At 35.3% G+C, this 13171-nt stretch overlaps 1 protein-coding gene across 7 annotated transcripts in view; it reads left to right on the forward strand.

Moving 5' to 3' along the window:
• Window positions 1–13171, forward strand: part of CHRM2 (cholinergic receptor muscarinic 2) — a 150981-nt gene that overhangs the window by 118742 nt on the left and 19068 nt on the right. For 4 of the 7 annotated variants that reach the window (XM_023190064.1, XM_023190062.2, XM_023190065.1 and 1 more), the window contains one exon: window positions 4044–4121. The exons of the other annotated variants lie outside the window; for them this stretch is intronic. The gene's annotated coding sequence lies outside the window, so the exon portion shown is untranslated. The remainder of the gene's footprint in view (window positions 1–4043; window positions 4122–13171) is intronic. 7 annotated transcript variants of the gene reach the window in all.

Below are 13171 nucleotides of genomic sequence, written 5' to 3' on the forward strand. Positions count from 1 at the left end.
GAGACGGGCGGATCACGAGGTCAGGATATCGAGACCATCCTGGCTAACATGGTGAAACCCCGTCTCTACTAAAAAATACAAAAAAAAAAAAAAAAAAAAAAAAAACTAAAAAAACTAGCCGGGCGAGGTGGCAGGCACCTGTAGTCCCAGCTTACTCGGGAGGCTGAGGCAGGAGAATGGCATAAACCCGGGAGGCAGAGCTTGCAGTGAGCTGACATCCGGCCACTACACTCCAGCCTGGGCGACAGAGCGCGAGACTCCGTCTCAAAAAAAAAAAAAGAAAGGTTAAGTAACTTGTCCAAGGTTATGCAAGTCTGCATTGGGATCCAATAGTACTGTCAGCTTCAATCTGTACTCTTTATATCTTCTCTCATGACTGTTAACAAATAGAGTGCACAAATAATAATCTACTGGATAATAAGTTCAACTGTGTCCTGTAGCCAGTGCTTGCCTAAGAAAATCAGCAAAAGTGAGATAATAAAGTCACGAAGTGCATCTAGATGGTGACTTGATTATCTTGTTTTTGTCCTGATTATAGGCTGTTGCCATTTCTGTGAGTCAAAATGGTTGAACGTTGGCAATTTTATATAATTCAGTCTAATAAGTATGCCTATATGTATACATATATTTATGCATACACATGAATTTATGAATTCAGAATGATATTCAATGTTTATTTAGTATATATTGAATTTAAGAAACTATTTTAAATACTTTTATAATTTTACTGTCTTCCCATCAAACCTATGAGGTTGGTGCCATTATTTTCCTCATTTTATAAAAGAGGAAATTAAAGCTTGAAAAAGTTTTATAACTTGCTAAAAGTCACATCAAAAGTGACAGAACCAGGGTCTGTTCCTTATTAGTCTGATTTTAGTACTAATTCTCTTGATCACAATGATAAGTTGATCCATATTTAATATATGTATTTCTATATGTTTGGGAAAAATCCATGCTAAGGTAAAAATGTTTGTGTTTTGGTTTTAACTTTTTGCATGCTTCCTTCATATAACGCCTTTCGTTTAATAGATCTTCCTTATTTTTATTTGATATTTAAAGGGATGAAAGTTAAAATAGTTAAGTAACTAACTCAAGGTCACACAGTGATTAATGACTGGAGTAGCACTCAAATTTATCTTAGTATGATGCATGATAAACCCAAACTTATGGAAATTCTGATGCTTAATTGAGAAGTAGTGTATATAAAGAGAATAAAACCTATCTTGTCTTGCAAGCTAATTGCTAAAGATATGCATCAGTGATACCCACTGTAGACTCATTAATCTTTTGTAGGAAGTTCAAGTTCCTCTGCTTTTTGGAGTTCCCACTAGTGATAGGAATATGTATGTCATTATTGACTTCTTCCTCTCCCTCATTCCCCAAATTCAATTATACATTTTAAAACTTAGCATGTCTTTTCCATCCCTTTCCTTTCCTTCTACCCTAGGTCCTTTCTTTGCCATGGATCATTGCTGTTACTTAGGTACTAATTTTCTGCTCCTGGTTTTGTCCCTTAAAATCCGTCCCCTTCACAACTATTTCAGAAATTTACTTAAAATACAAATTTATTCACAGTACTTCCTTTTTGAGAACCCTCATCAGATCCCCACTACTATACCATGAAGTCTGGGTTTCCTAAGTAGAGCGCATACGTTTTCAACAGTTCAACTTCTGACTCTCAGCCACCTCCTGTCACCTCTCCCAGACTCAATTTTGCATTTCCAGCACCACTGAACTTACATGCACTGCAGTTTCTGGCCTTGTTACATTTACTCAGATTATTCTCTACCGCATCATCATAATTATATTTATTTTTAAGACTTTATTTTTTAAGGCAGTTTTAGGTTCATAGCAAAATTACAGAGATTTTTCGTATACCTCCTACCTTCACACATGCACAGCCTCTGCCATTTTCAACATCCCCCATCAGTGTTACATTTGTTACAATGAATATACATTGAACACATCATTATCACCCAAAGTCCATAGTTTACATTGGGGTTCACTCTTGGTGTTGTACTTTCTATGAGCTTAGACAAATGTATAATGACATGTACCCATCATTATATGGTGTTTTTTTCACTGCCATGAAAGTCCTCAAGGCTCCACCTATTCAGAACTCCATCCCTGGCAATTTCTGCCAACCATTGATCTTTTTACTGTCTTCATAGTTTTTACCTTTTCCAGGATGTCATATAGTTGGATTCATACAGTACGCAGTCTTTTCATATTGCTGTCTTTGACTTAACAATATGCATTTAATGTTCCTTTATGTCTTTTCGTGGCTTGATAACTTACTTGTTTTTAGCACTATGTAATACTCCATTGTCTGGATGTACCACAGTTTATCTATTCATTCACCTACTGAAGGATATCTTTTTTGCTTCCACATTATGGCAATTATAAATAAAGCTGATATACACATCTATGTGCAGGTTTTTGTGTGATTATGTTTTTAACTTATTTGGGTAAATATCAAGAAGCATATAATTATTTGCTGGATCTCATGGTAAAAGTATGTTGAGTTTTGTAAGAAACCACTGAATTATCTTCCAAAGTGACTGTGCCATTTTTCAATTCCACCAGCAGTAGGTGAATGCTCCTCCTGCCCCACATCCTCTCCAGGATTTGGTGTTGTCAGTGATCCAGATTATGGCCATTCTAATAAATGTATAGTAGTTATCTCATTGCCTTGATTTGCATTTCCCTGATGGCATATGATATAAAGTATCTTTCCATATGCTAATTTACGATCTGTATGTTTTTTGGTGAGTTATCCATTAAGATCTTTGGCCCATTTTTGAGTTTACTTATTGTTGATTTTAGGAGTTCTTTGTACATTTTGGATAACTGTCTTTTTTCAGATGTGTCTTTCAGTCTGTGGGTTTGTCTTTTCATTTCTCCCAGTCTGTGGCTTCTTTTCTCATTGTCTTGACATTGTCATTCAAAGAGAAGTTTACAATATTAATGAAGTTCAGTTTATCAATTATATATTTCATGGATTGCCTTTAGTGTTGTATTTTAAAAGTCATCACCATACCCAAAGTCATGCAGGTTTTTCTCATATGTTACCTTCTAGGATTTTTATAGCTTTGCATTTTACAATTAGGTCTTTGATCCACTTTGAGTTCATTTTTGTGAAGGGAGTAAGGTCTGTGCCTAGATTCATTGTTTTTTTTTTTTTTTTTTTTTGCATGTAGATGTCCAGGTATTTCAGCATAATTTGTTGAAAAGACTATCTTTGCTCCATTGTATTGCCTATGCTCCTTTGTCAAAAATGAGTTGACTATATTCATGTGGGTCTATTTCTGAGCTCTCTATTATGTTCCCTTGATATATGTGTCTATTATTTTGCCAATACCACACTGTTTTGATTACTACAGCTTTACACATATTTATTTGTTACAATACATTGTTGAGATAGGTAACATATTGTTCCACTTGAGAACACTGTCAGGCTTGGGTTAACTTACCTACTGCTTGGAGGTGAAGAGGGAGATGCACTTTTTCATAGATATTTACACAGATGTACAATCTTCTCTTGATTTTATTTTCCTTTGATGAAAATCCTTCCTCTGCCATGTCTGTCTCATAAAATTATGTGCATAATCAATTTTCAAGGATTCTTTATGACCAAACTTAGCAAACATACTGTTTGTCATGGAGGCAAACCATGGTAGCTGATCACCATTTTTTAATGAGAGTCAGGGTTACAATACTTACTTACTATTATCACACTTATTTTAAGCTGCAGGCCTTTACTCAGACCATGTTTCTCAGAGTCACTTCTCTTTTAGTATATGTGATTCTATTCTCAGTCCTAAGTGAGATGCCAGTCTTCCATGTTCCTGGAGGAGTAAACCTTTGTCCTGACAGGTGCATGTACTTCAGATGTTTGTGTCTAACTTGAGTCACAACAGATTTTTCTCTCAAGAATTCCAGTATAGGAGCTGTCCTTATAAAGACTAATATACTCCATTTTTCTGTTTGTTGTAATTATTTTTACTGTTTCCCACACATGTTTTGTTTCTCTTTTCTACCAGGTTGTTAGCAACATGAGTACAGGGTCTGGATCTTACCCATTCAAGAGTGTATTCCCAGCACCCAATGCCTGGCATATAGTAAGTGCTCAATAAATTTTTAATGAATAAATTAATACATTTATAGACAAAACATTAAGTTGTTGTGAAGTCACAATAATCCTTTGGAAAGGTAATTATGTCAAGTAAAATTAAATATCAGTTACTCTTACGAGATAATATTAGTCTGGGTTGTTGCGTTAGGATATTTCTATTAACTTCCACTTAAACAGAACAACCCACAGACCAGGGACAAACTATTCACTAAGAACTACTTGTTATTCCAAATCAAGTTGATTCAACTTGTCAGGAAAAAGGTCCACATCCTACCGTAAGCACATGGCTTAATGTGCTCAAAATTTGTTGAGTTTTTTTTTTTAATTTTCAAAATCTTCTGACCTTAACGATGAATTTCCTCTAGAAGCAATATTTTCAGTGAACACTAAATTTTGCAAATATTTGTTTTAAGGAATTGAATCAAGAAACTATGAGAACTGGCAATTCTGAAATCATTAAGGCAAGCCAGCAGGCTAGAAATTCACACAGGAGTTAGTGTTGCAAATTTGAGGTAGAATTTCTTCTCCAAGAAACCTTAGTTTTTACTCCCAAGGTTTCAACTGATGGATGAGGCCCTGCATTATTAAGAAAAATCTCATTTACTCATTACTTAAATTCAACTGATTGTACATGTTAACTATACATACAAAATACTTTCGCAGCAGTACCTAGATTTGTGTTTGATTAAAGAACTATGAACTATGTCACAATGAAATTGACACACAACATTAACTATCACAGTCCTACAGTCATGATAGATATTGATGAGCTTATAGTAAGCCTGATTCATCGAGTGGTATTTTTGTTCATAGAAGTGAGTTATGGCAGTATCTTTACACAGACCCATACAGCAAGAGAGACAGAGAGAGAGATAAAGAGGAAGAGAGCACAGATATAACATGCTCTTGCTTCAGCAAGTGAGACATTTGCATGATCAGGAGCAAAAGCTTAGCTATGAGACTCCTTTGATTTCAAGTCTGAGCACCATCTCTTACTAGCTGGCACTACATAACTTACTCATTTAATGTGGCTTAGTTTTCTTATCTATAAAAGTCAGGATAAAAATAGTACCACCTTTGACATTGGGCCAATCGTTTTTAGATAATCAAAAATTGTTAGTTTTTCTCAGTATTAGCTCCCTGAGGTCAGGGGAGAGAATGTAATGCAGCGCATGTTCACACATTCCTTTGAAAATGAAGCCACAGCCCCTTGACAGGCACACAGAGAAGTGCCAGAGATGGCCATAGATGGGAAAGCAAACAGCTCTAGCCCAGTGGCTTTCTGCCTGTCACTAAAATAAGTTCAAGCTAGGAAGAATATGATAATAGGGATAGGTGCATAGTTTTGACCCCATCTCCTTAGTGAAGAAAAGCTTTTACATACATTAGCCTCAGAAGCCATTCCAAAGTCCTATGATCAAAGAATCCAACCCCAATGTGAAAAAGTAAAATGAGGAAAAATACAGATCCTAAATGCTTTCCATACCTGATAATTTTTGTTTCAAAAGAAAAAAAGCACTCACAAATTCAGCCTGGATACAGGTCATAGCCATCAACTTAAAAGTCTTAAAAAATCCAGCCAATTACCTCATACATACAATGATAAATAAATAAGAAAATAAATAAACTGATGTGACTATGTTTCCACTGTTTTGTTTAAAGGTTGTTTGCTTGAGCATGATGGTTGCAATGCCACGGAAATGCAGAATACTAATTGTGAAAGGTGAAATCAAGACCTTGCCACTCCAAATACTCTCTCTAGCTCTCTGATTGTACCTGCTCTCATGCTCCAACCCCTTTCCTGACCTCCACATCACAAACTGACAGACCTTAGGGAAAATAAGGGGACTTTTTAAAGCAAAAATAAATCTGTCATTTTTATAGTCAAAAGTGTCACAGCTCAAACATCAATGGTGTTTCAGAAGAGTCAGTAATGTATTCTGTATCCATGCTTACTGAAGATGTCATCAGTAGTGGTTATTCCATATGAAAGTTATTTTTGAGTTGCTCTTGCATTGTAATATAATCATCAATATTATGTCTTTGCCTTAAAAAATAAACTCATATTTTATTTGCTGGGCCACACTACATAAGCCACATCAATTTCTTATTTGATAGAGAGGTACTTATTTAGTCAGCTCACCACAACCTCTACCTCCTAGGTCCAAGCCATTCTCCCTTAGAGATGTTTAGCACTATTGTCTTTATTCAAATAATTGTCATAACTATGAGGTTATTTTTCAAGTTATAATAAAATCAAATATATTAAATTTTTTAGATGTGTTCTAATTTAAAAGTATCTTAAATTATTTGATAAATACTAAATTATGAGTGAGACTAGATCCTATACGATCTCAGCTTAGTTTAATAGGGAAGAGGGGATAAGCAGATTTATATACTGTATTCACTGTTTTGGAAAACTCTCTGTTCTTATCTATAACTTCACTGCTATAGCCACCAGGTTATTACAACAATCCTTATTCAGAGGTGAGAAGGCTGTGGAATACAATTAACTTTAATAAATACATAAGCATAATTTTGTATAAGCATAATTTCTCATTAACATATCAATTATTTATACAGAGAAAGTGGCCAAAAGTAAAATAATAGCTTTTATATATTAATATATCCTATGCATGTTGTGTAGTAAAGTACAAAATTAATAATTTTATCTTATTAACATATTCCCTACAGTCTATGTGAATTGTCTACATACACTTACACATCACAATTAGAAATACAATGGCAAAAAGATTCCATTCACTGTGCGACTAAAAATAAGCAAGGTCGACCTTAGCAGGATATACACACACAGGATATATACATACAGAAACACAGGTCTATAAAAATTTTATGTTATTTGTTTACTGAAAAATTACAACACATCAGAAAGGTACAAGAGAAAAAACTTGAATAAGTAAAAAATATTTCTTGATACGAATACTCAACACTATAAAAATGTTAATTATTTATAACAGACCAAAAACAATTCCACAAAGGGCTGGGTGTGGTCACTCATGCCCATAATTCCAGCACTTCAGGAGGCCAAGGTCGGGGAATCAATTGAGCCTAGGAGTTCAGGACCAGCCTGGACACTATAGGGAGACCCTGTCTCTATAAAAATTAAAAACCATTACCCAGGTATGGTGGTGCACACCTGTGGTCCCAGTTACTCTGGAGGCTGAGGGGGGAGGACTGCATGGTCCTGGAAGGCAGAGGTTGCAATAAGCCAAGACTGCACTGCTGTACACTGCAGCCTTTGCAACAGAGCAAGACCCTATCTCAAAATAAATAAATAAAATTAAAAAAATAATTTCATAAGCTATGATAAAGGGGTTCACAGATTTTTCTTAAGTCATATAAACTAGCATGAAAATATAATAAAGATAATTAAAAATAAAACACTAATAAGTTGTACTTATAATTAGAGCTTTTGAATATATTATAAAATTTACAATAAAAAATATTCCTACGGGTGTAAGAATAGACAGATAATGCAATGGAATAGAATGGAAAGCCCAGAAATAGAACTCAGTGTATGGAATCATTTAATAAATGGTAGAACCAGCTTTCAAATTTGTGGAGAAAGTGTAAACTGCCTGATAAATGTTTCTGGAGTTATTTTTAAACTATTTTTTAAAGTTGATATTAGATCTTTTTATACCTTATTCCAAATATAGTTTATCTAAATTACAGTTTAAAGTATAAAATATATAAATTAGCTAAAGGAATTATCATTAAATATTAACTTCTTTGGGATGGAGAAAGTCTTTTTAATTGATACCATAAAAATAAGTATCAATAGATAAAACACATGTAAAAAATATCTTCTATAAAAGGACAAAGGGTAAATTTAAATGCCAATTGTCAAACACATGAACTGAACTGTATAAAACTTCACAAATCAATAAAATGATAGCTAAAACTTCAAACAGAATATTTTATTTATCTGACTCACAAAGCTTTTTAGTAATTATTCTTATTTTTGTTACTAGCTATAGGAAAATATCATTATGAATTACGATTGGGATTTTGCTATCTAAAATAGCAAATGTATATAACTTTGGCCAATGATCTCATTTATAGATATTTATCCTAAGAAAGCAATCAGAGATCTATTAAAAAAATCATGTACAAAGAAGTTTGCTACACTATTATTTGCTAGAGTAAAAAATTAGAAATAACTTAAGTGTCACCAATAGAGAATTATTTAATGAAATTATAGCATGCCACAAAACTAAATATCATGTACCCATAAAAATGATGCATTAGAATATTTTCAGATGTCATATAAAAATGTCTGTGATTATCTTTATTTGAAAATGTTCCCCATCTCTACTAAAAAATATAACAAGCTAGCCGGGCGAGGTGGCGGGCGCCTGTAGTCCCAGCTACTCGGGAGGCTGAGGCAGGAGAATGGCGTAAACCCGGGAGGCGGAGCTTGCAGTGAGCTGAGATCCGGCCACTGCACTCCAGCCCGGGCGACAGAGCGAGACTCCGTCTCAAAAAAAAAAAAACAGAGAAAATGTTATTGCTCAGTACTAACAGCAAAGGTCATAGAGTGTGAGCCTACAGGCCAAAGCTCTCCACAAACATGTTTTGCTGGCTTCTCAGTATTTTACGACTGTGAGCCAAGATTTAAAAATTGAAAGAGTAAGTATAAAAATCCAGATTTTCAGTGTTTCTTTATAATTCTGAGTATGTGACAACTCTGTGTCCACATTCTCACCCAGCTGTATCTCAACAGTGGAGTAGTTGACAGCTTTTCTGATTTTCCCCACTCCAAGGCCTACCAGCTGCACAGTCTGCACATGTTAACTTATGTCAGCTTCCTTCCTTTGCTCTTCAATCCTTTGCCTGGCCCCAGTGAAATAATGCATTGATATATACAATGTAATCTAAAACTTTTAAATAGTACATGTGTATGTGTATGAGTGTATTGCATGCTCATGTATATGTGTAGGAAGATAAACAAGATTTCAAAAGCAGTAAAAATTCACAGGTGCTTTCAACCATTCTATACAGTCTTTGACAATGGAAGACATATTGATACTGTTCACTGTTTTATCCACTGAAATGGGCTAGAAGAAACTTATCTCTTCGATAGTCAAGTAATGTGGATGGCCCTTGTGAGTTAAATATAAATGATCCAGAATATTTTTTCTTTGTTTTACTTCTTGAAATGCTCTAATTTGAACATCGGAAAAAGAAATAATTTTTACTTTTTAATGTCCAAATGCAGATGAAGGTTTCAAAGCAGAGAAAATACATGAGAGATCAATCTCATGTGATTTTTAAGTTAAAAAGAAAGATACAATATCTTTGAGCCTTAATGCACCTGTCATTGGCAATGAATTCTGCTCTGCAATACAAAACATAATGCTGTACAGGAAACAATTTATTCTTGTCTGATCTTTGGAATTTTGTTTAGATTTCAGGCTGCCAATGGAAATTCTCAGAATACTCTTCCTTACCCTTGGCAAATAGTTGTAGCATGTCTTAAAACACGCCCTCTCCAGAAGTCTTTCCTTAATTTCCCTCCCTTCTTGCAGGGCTACATAGGCAGCAATTACAGTGATGCTGTAAAATAAGCATGTAAGTCATTGGATCGCTATTTAGTTTGTCCACTAAATAAGTTCAGGATGAAATCACTGGCACAGAGGTGTCAGTTAATTGAGGAATCAGACAGCCAGAGGGATAGACTGGGTGACAAAACACCCTTATTTCAAGGACAAACCTTTGCTCTGACATTGAAGAGAATACACAAATGAACTTGCCAAGGAAATTGCTTTCCTTCTCTAATATATGATCTCTTGCTCCAGTGCTACAGCTAGCTTTTAATGAGTTAGTAGGTATATATGGAGCTAGATTGAGAGAATTAGTTCACGCTCGTACGTTTCAATATTGAGAGTGAAATGAAGATACAGATAGCAATTTGAGTCTAATTTTCAAGCCTGCATGGATGAAGGGTCACAGAAGGAAGCTGAGATGTACCAGGATATTGAAGGTGGGAGGACTGAAGATAGTGACAAAGAAAACCACAGCTGACACAAAGCTGAGACCTCTTCCATAAGGCCAACAAAGCCAAACTAGCAAAAATTCAAGAGAGATTGAGCTGTTTTCTTTTTGTAGATACACAGGGTACAGTGTTTAGGAAAATGCAGATCTAAGGGAGAAGTGAGTGACATCATCTCTGACCTCTCAGTCAGCATCATATGGATCCTAAGAGAATTCAAGTAAAATTAGCATCCTAAGACTCTTTTAGATCTGAAAGAGATGTTAGAGTCAAATGTCCTCATTGCCACAGGGACAAAAATCAAACTCAGAGAAATGAAATAGCATCTCTGGAATGACAACGCACATATTTCAATATCATAGACCCCTGCCGTTTTCATGAGTTTAGATCAACATTGCTATTTAAAAACAAACAGATCAACGTGAGAAATGGAGAGGTGGTTTGGGTGGACAATGTGTCTACTGTCAATCTGCCTGAGTTCCTGAAAAAAGCATCATCTTGCATAATTAAATATCTTATTTTTGAGATGAAATGTATTCTAAAGAAGAACCCCTCTCAGATTACACCCCAAAGTCTTAAATTAAAAAAAAAAAAAAAAAAAAACATATGCACATAGTGACTCAGGAAGAGAAAACAATAGAAGTAGCTACCAGTTAGTTAATCACGCCAAATAGGTAGTTTGCAAGAAAGTAAAGGCAGTATCAAATTTTAAAATTATAGGAAAAACCCTCACTTAGATACATTGATAATTTGGGATTGGGGCTTATTTCACATAGTAGGCTTATTTAATTTAGTCATGAAATTTGCCCATGAACACTATTGCTAAATCATGTACTTCTTTCCCCGCCCTGTTTATTTGCTGTTCACTATAGCCTAAACATGGAAATCAGTTGAGTCATCATTAACAATGCTTATTACTGTTCATTATCCTTCAAAAGTGTACCATCCGGGAGGGGGAGGGAGAGCATTGGGATAAATAGCTAATGCACATGGGGCTTAATACCTAGGTGATGGGTTGATAGGTGCAGCAAACCACCATGGCACACGTTTACTTATGTAACAAACTTGCATGTCCTCCACATGTGTCCTGGAACTTAAAATAAAATATTTTAAAACTACTAATAGTTAAACAGAAGTAACACATGACACATTCTTGCTCTGGATATCCATAATCTGCTGAGGTTTGTTCTATATATAGGATAAATAAATAGAACAGATAGTTTTATTCCCAATTGCTTCCCGATACTACATAAATGCTGCCACGATCTGCACCCAAGTTTCAATTTCTGGAAGTGTTGGTGAACAGGAAACAACTATTAGCAAATTTATGTATTACAAACTTACAGAGTCCAGTAATAAATGGTGATGAATATAAGAGGATGTGACTTCATGAAAATTGTTATTATATGGAATAAGTAGAGCAAAGCTACACAATTCACCTGAGCTTAAGACATTCATGAATATGTTTTCTAAACAACAGAAAGTACTAAAACAAATCTCAGACAGACCTATTGCACAGATGACAATTTTACAAACTGTAAAGGTAAGTATTTTTCTACTACTCCCAACTGAGCCAGAGCCAACTATTGCTTTTAGACCTTTAGACCCTCACTCATCAGTATTTTCTTTTGTTCAGCTTGTCTTTCCTAATTCTTTTTTTCTTTTTTTCTTTTTTTTTTTTTTCTGTTTTTTAGATAGAGTCTTGTTCTGTCACCCAGGCTGGAGTGCAGTGGTACAATCTCGGCTCACTGCAACCTCCGCCTCCTGGGTTCAAGCGATTCTCCTGCCTCAGTCGCCAGAGTAGCTGGGATTATAGGCACCCAGCACCACGCTCAGCTAACTTTTGTATTTTTAGTAGAGACAGGGGTTTTGCCATGTTGGCCAGGCTGGTCTCAAACTCCTGACCTCAGGTGATCAGCCTGCCTCGGCTTCCCAAAGTGCTGGGATTACAGGCGTGAGCCACCACGCTCTGTCTCATAATTCATTATTATAAATAAATAAATGAACAAATAAATAAATAAATAAATAAATAAATAAATAAATAAATAAATAAATGCAACGAAACCAAATATTTTAAAAGGCTTTCCTTAACCTACCTTTCCTTTAAATCACTTCTTTTTTCTATTTTGCTTTACAATCAGATTACAAAATAGGGGTCTGTCTGTCCACCTTTTTGTTTTTTATCCATCCCAACCCAAACACTACAATGCATGTAACCAAAACTACCTGTCACGATATCTTATCCTTTGACTTTTATATCCTTGTGTACTTTATTGAAAGTGATTCACAATTTTCCAATTTGCTTAATCCCAGCATATGAAAATATTGTTTGAGTTCTATAGCTCCATTGAGCCTTTAAAGTAACCACTTAAGGGTTTGTTTTGTTTGAGAAGGAATGTGTGCTTCATACTTAGAATAAAGAAGCCAGTTATAGGGTGTTAAAAACTTGGTTATAAAACTTGGGATCATATCTAAACAGAAATTAAGCTTTATTTAAGAGGCTTCCAATCTTTATTTTAAAGCACAGTTTGGAAATCTGAGGATGTACTGGGCATTGTGCCAAACATAATGAAAACTCTCCCCACCCCACACCTTCATCTCTGTCCCCTACAATGCTTGCTTTTGGTCTTTCTGTAGTTTAGCTACTTCCTCCTCCCCGCTCAGACAGAGCTGTTCCCTCTGTGACTTACTAGTTTAGCACTTGTTTATGTTATGTCGGCTTTATGCACAGTCATTTGTTATTTTAATAACAATACAAAAAAGAAAAGAAAAAAAAACATGAGCAAAATGGTCAAGCTGTCACCTTTGAGCTTTACAGTGGGCTCTGAAAGCAACCAAACAAGGAAGAGCCAGAGGCAGGCTGTTAGTAAGTTACATTCCTAAATGCAGACACAGAGCTGAGGATGCTTTCTCATTAAGAACAGGGACTAAGAGGCGCCCTATGAATGAGAATGATTCTGTCCTTGGAACACTTGAGCTAAGTATTTCCTTCCCTGTATACAGCCAAGTATGAACCAGAG

Source organism: Piliocolobus tephrosceles, chromosome 8, assembly GCF_002776525.5.
Source record: "Piliocolobus tephrosceles isolate RC106 chromosome 8, ASM277652v3, whole genome shotgun sequence".
Taxonomy (NCBI): domain Eukaryota; kingdom Metazoa; phylum Chordata; class Mammalia; order Primates; family Cercopithecidae; genus Piliocolobus; species Piliocolobus tephrosceles.